The 12,605-nt window shown below is 36.7% G+C and overlaps 1 protein-coding gene across 4 annotated transcripts in view; it reads right to left on the bottom strand.

The window, feature by feature from the left end:
• The window catches only part of ZPLD1 (zona pellucida like domain containing 1), an 81,021-nt gene that overhangs the window by 32,685 nt on the left and 35,731 nt on the right, over nucleotides 1–12,605 (bottom strand). For 3 of the 4 annotated variants that reach the window (XM_053971901.1, XM_053971898.1, XM_053971900.1), the window contains exon 2: nucleotides 7,532–7,645. The gene's annotated coding sequence lies outside the window, so the exon portion shown is untranslated. Of the gene's footprint in view, nucleotides 1–7,531; nucleotides 7,646–7,769; nucleotides 7,879–12,605 lie in introns of those variants that run through there. The other variant, XM_053971899.1, reaches the window with a different exon arrangement.

Raw genomic sequence — 12,605 nt, 5'->3', positions numbered from 1 at the left:
GAAGAATTGTGGAAACATAAGAAAGAAAATAAAATTTCCAACTGGGTTGCTATGAAACCTCTGTATTTTCATGATCTCTTCACCTTGTCCGTCACTCTCAGATGAAGCACAGCAATGTTTTGCTTGTTTGTTTACTATGAAAATGCATATGTTATTTTGGAAGAAACATCTTTTCTTTCAGAAAGTTGGCGTTTCTCCAGTGTTCTGGAGCCTTTCCTCTGCTTGTACATACAGCAGTTATATCGATAAAGTGGCTACTGCTGTTCTCTTGTATATGGGCTGGTTTCTGATGTCCATTATAATGGGATACATCAAGGGCAATTTACCAAGATCTAAATCTGAGTTTAATTTTCTATCATCCACATTGGTTTTCTGCTAGTAAAAAAAACTGTTTGAAAAGAGTTAAATGAAAGATGTCACTGATGAAGCTGTAATTATTATTTTAGATGAAAAGCAGAACTTCATAATAAATTCTAAAATATTAATTATTAAACATAACTTAAACTGCTGCATTTTGGAGGAAGGATAGATGATTGCTAAGGAACAAATCTGAATTAAGATATTAAGTATTTATAGCATTATTTCTCCAGCGGTATTCAGAACAATTCAGATTTTAACACAACCAATAATGTCCTACTTGCTTTTTGGCTATTGACTCATCTGCATATGAATCAACATGCAGATCCACATCACCAATTGAGCTGACTCCTGCTGCTTTTGGTTAAATAAGCTAGGAATATGCATTATTTTTCATTTTTCAAGAGAATTGCAGGGCTAGAAAGCATCCTGAGAGGCCAACATCACTGATCTGCCCATCCCAGGCACAATTAAGGCAGCCATTCTTGCTTTTCCTGCCTGGTCTTAAAGGCCCCTAGCAAGCTATTGCTCAACAGAAATTTCTGAACTTCAGCCCCCCAAAATGTATAACGCATCCTAACCAAAAATTTTGTACCATACCGATATGGCTGACCATTTAATACAATTATAGAAGTATAAAAGTTTTATCAAAATAGTAACAGGAACATGATATTCTTGCTGGTATATAAATATGAAACTAAAAATCCATGTACAAAATCATAAGACAGCATGCAAGTGTCAGGAATGGGATGATATATAATCGTGGAGTGAAATTCATAAGGAAGATATTTGCCTTTTTTTCTTCATTTAGTGTGCAATTCTTAGTATGCCTTTTCTGCGGAATGCAGCTCTTGGTAGTTTCAAAAAAAAAAATGCTTCTTTGATCTACAACAAACATATTTGGCTGTTAAGAAGATATCCAGGATTAAAAAGACGTCAACACATGCTGCAAGGGAAATCTGACCCTTTCTGTTCATTAAACTCTTAAACAACAAACCCATACCATGTTTCACTGATGCACCAAGACCCAGGCCCTACTGTTCTGTGCTGCACATCACTGAAGAGTACAGAGAGGTCAGAGTTGCAACAGGCAGTCCTCACTTTAATTGCTATCACTTTATGAAACCCTCGTCCCTGGTTTGATAAACTTCACCATGTCAGAAAACCTTCAGAGAATTCCCAAGTATTGTTTATGATTTAAACATCACATGCTTTTGCAGTCAATTTAGGAATTTAATTCCACTGAGAAGCTGTAGTTTGATTTAAATTCCCTCTTCTTTCCTCTGTCATGACCTGATACTCATTTCTCTTCTCTCCCATCCTCTCTAAAAAGATCTTAAATTTTCCACTGTCAACAGCATTCACTGATTCAGCCCTACATTTTTATTGAATTGCATTTTTGAGCCAGTTGCAACTTCTAAGTACATTATTATTTCAAATAGTCTTCCTGTATTTTATAAGAATTTCCTATAGTCCACTGCTTATTCTCTATTTTTAATTCACAGGGTACAGCAGTTCAGCAGAATATGGTGAGCATCATTCCTTCTGACTGGATACATCTTTCAAAAATAATAGTTAATAGTAATAACAAAAATTTCTGAAAGAAAATTATAGATGTGATGAGCACATAATAAGCTGTTGGCACATTTATAAGTGTTATCTTACATGCCTAATATACCTAGTAACTGCCTAAATGTTGTCTAGCAATGTTCATCAGGCATCTACAAGTAATGGAATAGGAACATTACTTCTGCTTACAAAAATATTTTCAAATTATCATTACATAGTTCAACAAGTCCATCTCAGTCATCTTGTGACAAAATAGTTCCTTGTCCTTCTGGCTTGCATTCATCTCTCTGCCACACCTGCTTCTGCATGTGCACCGAAGATGTGAATAGTTGTGAAGTGCATTTATGGTGCCACTGTCAGGTCCTCCAGAACCACTGTGCTTCTAAACACACACGAGACTGTTTGCCATCACTTAAAAGTAACCCAGTGAACAAACCAGAAGAATATCTCTCTAGCTCAAGTTCTTCAGTGGAACTTTTTCTTTTCAGTTGTATATCCTATTGAAATAGATTATCCAGATAATTTTCACTATCGCCTTCCACTTTATATCCTTGGGTCTCATGATGCAGATGAAAGAGGACTTAGATCTTTACAGTAACTGTTTTAAAGATAAGCCTATCAAAAGGTGATAATCGCCCTTTTTAAAAAGTTTTTTTAACAGAAAAAAAGGGTAACTGAGGTGCAAAGAACTTTAAGACATATTTCAACTGCAATATTTCTCTATGTTTGTGGATAATCATTGGTTCTGAGACTTTGAAACACATGTAGTTTTTTTAGAGTGCTCTGTGATTTCAGACCCCATAGTGCCATCACATTTTTGACACCTAGAGAAACCTGCAAAATGGAAAAAATAAATATATACAGACATGCACACACATATATGTACATGAAAAATGCAAACACACAGAGGCGCACACATGAGCCTTGAAGTTCAAGTTTCCTACTAAACCTATGAACAGCCTGTATATTCCCAAAATTACAGTATTTAAGGGCTCACAGCAAATGTAATAATTTGACGTACATGAGGAAATAATAAAACTAAGAACATCAGAAATCAGTGCACCTCAGGATGTACAAAACCAGCTGATTGTTCACACATGGAAAATGTGAAAATATTTTTGTCTTAAATAAGTAAACTAATCTCTCTCGTAGCTATTTGGAACACAGCAGTTGTGGACTGAATGAGAAAGACCATGATTTTAAAACACACATTAGTCGGTCGGGCAGAGACTTGCCTTCAGCATCAATTATCTGGCCTCCGAATGACCTGTACGTATTTTCTAGTCATATTTTTGCCCTCAGTTCAATAATTCAGAAAGAATCCTGAATTAGCTCCATAATATATTAGATTTGTAATTAAATATTGGGTCAAAGCTTGGAACACCTCCTTAATCAAAATACTACCAGAACCAAACAGGAGCTTTCCCTGACCAATTCTAAATCATAGCCAAAGTGTCAAATGCCAAGATGTTTTGTGAATCAAGTAGGTACCCATACTGTCCAAGGAAAATGAGACTGAAGAAATTTTTGCAGTTTTTGAAAAATAGAGCTTTTGCTTTGGTTCAGAAGTTTAAAAAATTGTAGTGTAAGTTAAAAGAATTTTGTGTTACTTTCAAGTCTTTTTACAATAATCTCTTTCACAGAACAAAAAAGCCAAAGGATCTGAGAAAGAGATGTTAAGTTTCCACAAAAGGAAGCCGCATCAAAATTTTTAGACTTTAATTTGAAAGACCTCAGATTTTCACCCGCACACTACAATGGGCAACTCATATTCAAGATCATAAAATACTTATATGGAAGCAATACATAGTGTGCTTATCAATTGAAATGAAATAATAATTCTAAACCCTTCTGAACACCAAAAGGGTGAAAACCTACATCTGCTTCCAGAATTCACAGCTCAGTATTTTTTGTGAATCTTATGACTGTAGTGAGAAATAAATGTGTATGTTGTGTAAATAAGAGAAGTCTTACAGCTCTTGAATCTATAAAATTAGGTGTGTTTAGAGAGAGGCACTAGCGCAGGTCCATCTGGAGCTTCATCTCACACCCTCAGATAGGCAAAAATCCAGCTGAGACAGTTTTTCCACCTGCCTAATGACTAGGGAAATTTAATTAGTGTACCATACTGCCAATAAGCTCTTAAAAAAAAAAAAAAAAACTACCCTCCAACACTTCAAAACATTCCTAATAAACTTTTTAACATTGTACCTTAGTATACGTGCATGTCTTTATTTTTACAACCAATCCTTGGATGCACTGACTTTTTTTTTAATGTAGTCTGAAAAGAAACTAAGTTAACTGTATATTTAAAATGTAAGAAGTGAACGGTGATCAAGTGAATACTACACCTTTATGAAATATTTCCAGGAGATTTATACAAAGGAGCATAATATCTTCTTCCAAGGAGACAGACTACTGGGAAAATACAATTATAAAATTATAAATAAATCTAAATGTTGAATAAGCCAGATATCTTGACTTACTAGGCCTATAAATTTATTCAGTTGCAAGTGTTGAGGACATGGTGTAGTGTGTTTACCTTCTATTCTGTGCTAAATAGCAGATTTATTCTAGCATTTCCTGTATCCACTAGTGAAATAATATTCTTCAAATGTGATATCTTCCCCCTACACTGTGCCATATTATTTTCACCATAGCTCTGCTTAGTTATGGAACAGTTGAACAGTTGAACAGTTTAAATATTGCCAGAGTACTTGCTTTGCAGTCCCACAAAAGCAGCCTCAACAGTATATTTATATCTCTCTGCCAAGCACTTATTTTAACAACCTAAGAAAATGCTAGCATTTTTCAAATCATGCTAATGATATCATACAATAAAAGTACATAATTATGTATCTGAGAGTTAAGCTAATAAATGTAAGTCTCTGTTTGAAATTACGTTTTCAAATCCATGGTACACAGATACCTCAATAAAGTGTGAAAACTCAAATCAGTTTTAAGTTCCACATATAGAAATGCAGAAAATTTCATCTCCTGAGCCTCACAGCAAAAATTCATTTCTATTCTATTCTTGCAACCTGCATGAACTAACCAGTGTTTCCCACACGACATTCGTGCAGATACAAAGCACAGAATGTTGCCAGTGAAAGCAGATTTGTGAGGAAAACTGGTCTTAAGGAAGCGATTTATTGTCAAGGCCTTGGACCTGAATTAAACAATTTTGAACAGATTATCCTCTCACTTCCACACTCTTCATATTGTCTACTGCATCAGAAAAACTTTGACATCAGCAAGATACCTGAGAAAAAAAGAAAGGTAATTCAGTATAAGATTTGGAGACTACTGCAGTGACCAGTCTAAAAAGATAATTTTTAGCTCACATTCGGATGTTCATGACAAATCAAGATGTGCTTTTAATCAATAAAATCCACATAATTTGGCTTGTTGTGCTCTGCTTTTCTTTAATTTTGTGGTTTATAGTTAAACCCTTTAGTACAACCTCAGTGGATTCAGCTGAAACACCAAGAACATAAACCAACTGAAAATATTGATAGATTCCCTATTGAGGTCACTGCATTTCTGCCTCACATCATAAAACCAAAATAAAAATCATGCTGGATTTTCTTTATCTTGCTTCAGCTACAAAATACTATAAACAAGCTGATTACAAAACAAGAGCCATCAGATAAACACCAGCTGTGCCACATTCACTTACAGGCTGGCAAGCACATATAGAAGTATCTGTAACGAACAGAACTACAGTGTTTAAGATACTCTCTAATTAATCCAATAGGGAGGGGAAAAATGGGACCATTTAGCTCTATTGCAGCTGGTCTACATCGTGTTTCTCTTTCATTTTCAGTGGAGACACTGCAATTTGACAATCACTGAGACTAAGGCAAGTCCAGGATCATCTTGGACTGAAACACAAAAGTAAAAGCCGTGTTATGTCCCCTGCACAGGTAGCATACAAAGGCTGTCCCTAAAACCTGGAACTGAGACTGTTCCTAAGCTTAAATACATTCTCCACACATGCACATTCAGTCTACAGATTTCCTTCTCAGAACACTGGTCATTATAGGGGTTCCACCAGCTAGCAAATTTACAGAGATTGTCAAATCATCTGATAGAGGCCCCTGAAGTGTCATCACATTCTACTGGCCTTCAGTCACCTCTAACCATGGTCTGGATTCAAACACACTGATCTAGTGATGAGATGCTCTTAATCCTATTGCCTGACCCCAGAGCCCTGCAATCACATGGGCAGATAAAAATCTAAAAGACTGTCATTCTACTTAATTACACTTTTTATGCTTTTGAAGAGAGCAATATAAATATAAATCTTAGTAAAATAATGCTTGATGTCACTAGCAAGTAGATTATACTGTAGCCATCTGTTTGCAGCTTGAAAAGTTACCAGTAAAATAAGATATCGCTGACAAAAAGCACCAAGAGATTATGCCATCATGATTACTTCAATTTCCTCGCTTTTAGAAACAACAACTAAGCAGTAAGGATGGAGAATAATGCTGCAGTAGAGTACAACCTTATCTAATACTTGGAAGTTAAACAAATTAGCAGTAAATAATGCTGCCAATATCTTGGTCAAAGAAAGTATGTAATACCACAGATTTCATAAACTATGAAATCAAAGAGATTCTGTTCCCAAATTTATATTTAAAAAAGAAAAACTATTTCTATTGTGAAACAGAAGAGATTCACTTATGGCTATTTCTTTCATCATGTTTCGAGTCCTTGTTGTAGCCATTTGGAACTTAAAACAAGATTTGAAATAATTTTTGAGCCAATCTGTAAAACAAGCCCGAGGTGTACTGCTGAAGATCTAGTTGAAAGAAAACAAACCATCATGCACTGGTAAAACCATTCTTTGATCAAGAATATGCAAGCAGAGCCAGCATTCCTGTCTTCTGCAGCTCTTAAGGTTTTCCCCCACAGTACACAAGGCAATTATAGTAACTATGTCAATTTGGACAGTATCAGTTCATCAGCTTAACCAAAGACCTGATTTCAGATCCCTGCGATCTTCACTGAAGAATATATCGCTGTTATCATTACTTTAAAAATAAACAAAGGTGGTGCAATTACCATGTCCAGCCAGCTTTGTGACCAGAAACAATGTCATTTCCAATCAACAAACTCCCGTCATTCAACTGCAGTGGAGCCAGATAAGAAGTCCTGCTTATCAAAATTTTCCTCCATCAATGCAATGACTGTGGGAACAGGCTGCCTGACAACACAATTTGGATAACATTGCCTCCTTCAAGTAATTGTTTCCCTCCTGAAAGCAACACAAGTGGGTTTGACATACACTGATAGCCTCCACATTGCACAGGGCTTATAACCTTCCTCCCCTAACATTAATAACATGGGTCTGGTCTGTGTACCCTTAGGTAAAAGCTAACTTGCAAAAGTCAAGCCCAGTTGGATGCTAACACCTTCATGAAGTATGCAGCCATTCCCTGCATACTTCTTCCCCAACAAACTACCACTGAGATTTCCTAGTGAAGTTAAATTTGTCTGACGGGTGATAAACCAAGAACTTCCTTTTAAAATTAATGAATACTGTGATATTAACCAATATTTTAGTAAGTTCTAGTTGGCTGACATAGTGGGCACTTACCCAAATCCTCTGTAGTTGTTGAGTCAACTGTACTCCATCTATCCCGTGCTCCTGCATGTGATCAACTGTTCAACTCTTCTGCCCAGCAGAACTTTTTCAGAAAATACTCTGAGCCTGTGGATGGAGGAAAAGAGACACTCATTATGAAAATTCTTTTTAAAATAGGTCTGGATTTCAGATGGGAAAATTTGACAGGTCTCAGAATACTTTACAAGCCTGTTCATCATCAGAATGAAACCTGAGTAGGTTCTTTATGGTGGTTTTTTTCAATCCTCTGCCTGTTTTTTTCTTGGAGGCTTTTGATCTGCTTCTCTCCGCTTGTATGAAGAAATTCAGAGGACCATGTGAGGCAAATAATCAACCTGGAGAAATTATTCTGTCATCAGCTTGTTGAGGGAAAACCTTGTCTGCTTAAAAAGAGGGGTGGGAGGAAGGAGAGAGATGGAAGAAAATTGAGATAGGATCAGTAACTAAACTGCAAGGTTATCAATGTACCATTGTGTGTTGTGAGAAGTGTCTGTTGTTTTTTTTTCAGCTCTGGGCTAAACTCATAGTACTAAACAAAACAAAAGCAAAAAGAGTGACTTTTCACGCTGTGATGAAAATGTGATATAGGGGGTGTCATCATGAATACAGGTGACAACAGAATGATAATTACCAACAGGACATCAATGCACACAAAGCCAAGTGCACACAAAGGCAAAGATCAAGCTGCTAGAAACTAAGCCTGCTTCACAATATCTACTCCTCTATTTCTGGAATTTGGGGGGGGAGGGGTGTTTAACTCCCATTTCTGGCATTAGACTTTTTCCTCCTTCTGCCCCCTCCCTTCAGTTTATATCGTAACCATCTATGTCTGGAAGCTTTTGTTACACCTCTGGCCAGGGAAAACAGTAGTTTGTAGGCTTTTGTATCACAGAGACAGCTTTGAGGTGCCTGGATTTGTTGGGGTGTGGGGCAGTTTTTAGAATAGAAAAGCCCTGCCTCTGCCATTCCTTCACTTTGGCCAGCTCCTCTTAAACATCAAAGTGCTGCAGAGCACACTGTGTACATTGATGGCAACCCAGGCCCCACAGAGCAGACATGGCAGAACCAGCACCATCATGATGCACTGACTCACCTCCTCCTCATCATCATTCTCCAGTGTCAGGGCAGTGACAGAGGAAAGCAGATTTTCCTCTTAACACTGAAGCATCGTACAAACCCAAACTAAAATTTCTTTATGTAATATCAGTTTCACAAACAAGTGCATTTAAAGAACAGTCTAACCTTGAGTAGGCTTCCAAAATAAGAATCTCTGTTTATGTTGTTTTATCATTTAAGACATGTCCAATAACAAAAGCCATCCCTTGCCTTTTGGTCTTCAGATCAGATTATTGAAAGCATCAAACCATCATAAATCACCATGCAATTTCTGTTTCCACTGACAGCAATCACAGATTCTGCAACTTCTGGGTTTCCTCCCTCTGCAGGATTATGTATACAATGAGATCCTCACAGGTGTCATCCCACCTTTCCCTTTCTGCAGACTGTTTTTCAACAAATAAAGGAGACAAAGCACAAGACTGCGGGACAGGTCCTTATTATGTGAGATTTACTCAAGGAGCTGCTCACCAGCAGCTGTCCACAGAGGGGCTGTGGCTGTGCTCTTCTGGGAGACACAGCTCTCCCCAAAAGCTGTAGGAGCAGCTTGGCTGAGGTGAGCGCACTTCCACGTGCCCACGTGTGTGAGCAAAGTGGTTAAAAGCCGGCTGGGCAGCACAGCCCAGCGCGGTTGAATCGCCTTCATCCCAGCGGGTCACAGCGTGTTCCCCTGTGAAAGTCACTGCTGACAAGCAACTCTCACCTTAACCTTCCCAGGGAAATGGATTACCTAGATGCTCCCAACCCCAAACAGCTTTTGCCACCTGGAAGGGCAGCTGTTTTCTCCTCAATCTATTAAAACCCCATAGGCAGGGTGAAAAACAGCCCAACATGTTTCATGTTTAATTAACTACTCTTGTTTACAGGAAGTTATCAATCAACAAATCCCTGTTCTTAGTAAAAATAAGCCCTTCACTGCTATAACACTGTACTTATAAGTGACCTGAAGGATATACCACATGCACTCAAAAATCCAATTTTCTTTTTCAAGTTCTCTATGGAGAATTCAGTAATTCCCCTGCTATATAATGTGCTATTCCTCTATTCTTTACATTAAAAAAAAAAATCCCTGAATTCTTTGACAAGGGAAAAAAACCCAAAAAAACCTGACTATTTCAACATTAACCCTTGAGAGAATGTGCCCCCAAATATTTGATGCTCTAATCTAAGAGTGTATTCATAAGGAAAACTATATTCACCCTGTATAATATTCAATGGTTTTGAAAGTTTTCAGTATAATTTCCAAAAGTTATTGTGGCCAGAACAAATATAAGACTGCACTTCTATGAATAGATCACAATAAGTTTCCAAATGTACCTCATTAGGGGATGTCTTGCTCATTTCCAAATTAAAAATCTGTCTCCATTCCACAAATCCCTCTGCCCATCTCACTCATATTTTATGTATTATTTGAAATCAGACAAGCTGATTCTTCTAAACCATAATTTTCAAGGAGATTTGGACACTGTTTGATTACTAATTTTATGAATTAGCTTCTAAAGAACTTTCTCTTTTCCTATATAAAGGTATAACACGTAAGAAAAACATTTATTTTTCCTTCTTCTCCAGAACTCAGAAAGCCTCCACACCTTGCTACACATATCTAAATACCAATGAGGAGACAGAGAAACTGCAAGAGAATAGAAAAACTCAATAGAGAAGAACAAATTTCAAATAAAATGTTATGTCCAAAGATTTTTAACCAGTCCACGTGTAAGCCAAATTCTACTGCTGTTTTGCCCACAATGTAACTACATATTTTGCCAAACCTGCAATTACCTTAATAAAAATAAGATAGATAAGATCATCCTTTATTATTAACCAGAATAAAAAAAATCCTGGGTTTTATCACTATTATCCTCTAATAGATAGCTGTGGAATTATCTTAAGCATGCTTCTACCAAACACAGACCACATCAGAACTTCACTGTTTATATGAAATTCTACAAACCTCAGCTAGATTGCTAGCTTGAAGCACAGAGGCTATTTCAAAACAAAATATTCTTCAATGTCATAAGTCATATTCCCACTCTAATTTAAAAGTTAAATGCTTTGCTCTGTGAAATGGGATTGTGGATTTTTTGGAAATGAGCTCTGAAGGTGTACACTGATTGCTGGAGTGTCCATGAAATGAGTTCTGCAGCTTAAATTACCTTCTAATGGAACAATTCAGCCAAAGCACATCTCCATTGTTTAGGAACAGAGGAAGTTTTAGGTACAATTAAGTAAGTAATTTTTTCTAGTCATATACTTTTTGTAGCATATATACCAACATCAAAAGTTTAAAATATGTCTGAAAGAAAAAGGATAATTAAAAGAACAACCTCAGCTGTCAAAACACAAACAAGCAGATCTTTCTGATAAAATAACCTGACAAAGTTTGGCATATTTTTGGGACATATATCTGTGTATAGGCTTATATTTGAGACTATTCTCATGGATTTCCTCCCAAGACATCATCATCGTCATCATCCACATTCATTTCTTCTGACAGTGAAATTTTGGAAGCCTCCAAACAGCCCTCCACTCCCTCTACAGTTGTTTTGTGTTTCTCATAGCTGTATTCATCTGCATTTAAACCCTCCCATACACACTTGCTTTTCTAGGCAATTCTCAGTATTAAGTCCACATTGAGCCCCTTGACATAAGCAATTCACATTACCACCCAAGTTTATTTTCTAAAAGATCAGATTTAATTCACACCCAAGCTAAACTGGATTAACAACTTATATGATTCTTACTGTACCTAATCAATGTGTGCTGTAACCACAAGGAAAAAAAATGCAAAAAATCAATACTGCATGAGAGATTCCTCCCTAGTTGTAATCAAATATACTCATACAAACACATGGCTTAAAAATTGTCATGGCTGTTTACATTATCGGCATCTAGAGAAAGTGCACACCAGTTTTAACTGAATAGTATTTAACCTCAAAACCATCTTGTTCACTTTCTATCTTGCCATAGCAATTGTAATTTAAATCTCTCCAATGCAAACTGTTAGCAGAACAGGGAGCACAAGTGGGAAAAATTATCATGAAAGTGTATCTGCACTGAAACACCACAGAACCCAAATCCAGTTTAGGTAAAGTTTTACCAAAGGCAAAAATGTGACCTGAACAGATTGTAAATAACCCTGGCATCAGTTCCATTTGGGTACAGACCACAAAACTGGGATAGACAAATCCCTGTTAGTTTTACCAGCACACAACAATATACATCAAGAGATCAACATGTTTTAGTATTACCATAGGTAAATGTGAATTAGAAATGGCTGTGGTTATAAATTGGGAATTGGAATAAAAAATATACACAAGACTCCTTCAGCTTCTCTGGATTTATGTAAACCTGCCTGCTCAGTGGTAACAAGTACGTACTCCCTATGCTTTAGAACAGCATTAAAACCAGCTTATTTCTTCATTGAAAATTCCTTTTTATTTCACAACTCTGCTTTTTAGTTTTAGATTTTTAAGCCCCTACTGCCAGATCCTACATCTGATCTACATCTACACCACAGATTACCTTAGCTCACCTGTGGCTGTCTTGAAAATGAGTTTTCACATTGACAATTTCAAGCTTGACAGCTCAGTGTGAAAATAAATCTGGAATTCAACTTCCTTTTGGATTATATGGAAAAATTTTATTTTGTCCCAAATTAAAAAAAAAAAAAAAAACAAAAACAACAAAAAAAATCACCATGTTACCATTTGCTATCTTATCTCCAGTCATAGAGAATTACACTTTTCACACACAAGATGCAAGTTTGTTTTTAAGGCTACAATTTCCAAATATGCACACTCTTTGGTAGCATTAGATGAATCCTAAACACTACACATTTGTATGTAACAACTGAGGCACCCTCCTTTATGAACACATTTCCTGCTCCCAGCCAAACCCACAGTCTTTATTCCTGTCCTAGATTATTCTTAAT

This window comes from Vidua macroura, chromosome 2, assembly GCF_024509145.1.
Source record: "Vidua macroura isolate BioBank_ID:100142 chromosome 2, ASM2450914v1, whole genome shotgun sequence".
NCBI classification, from domain to species: domain Eukaryota; kingdom Metazoa; phylum Chordata; class Aves; order Passeriformes; family Viduidae; genus Vidua; species Vidua macroura.
This window is presented reverse-complemented; position numbering and strand designations above follow the sequence as displayed.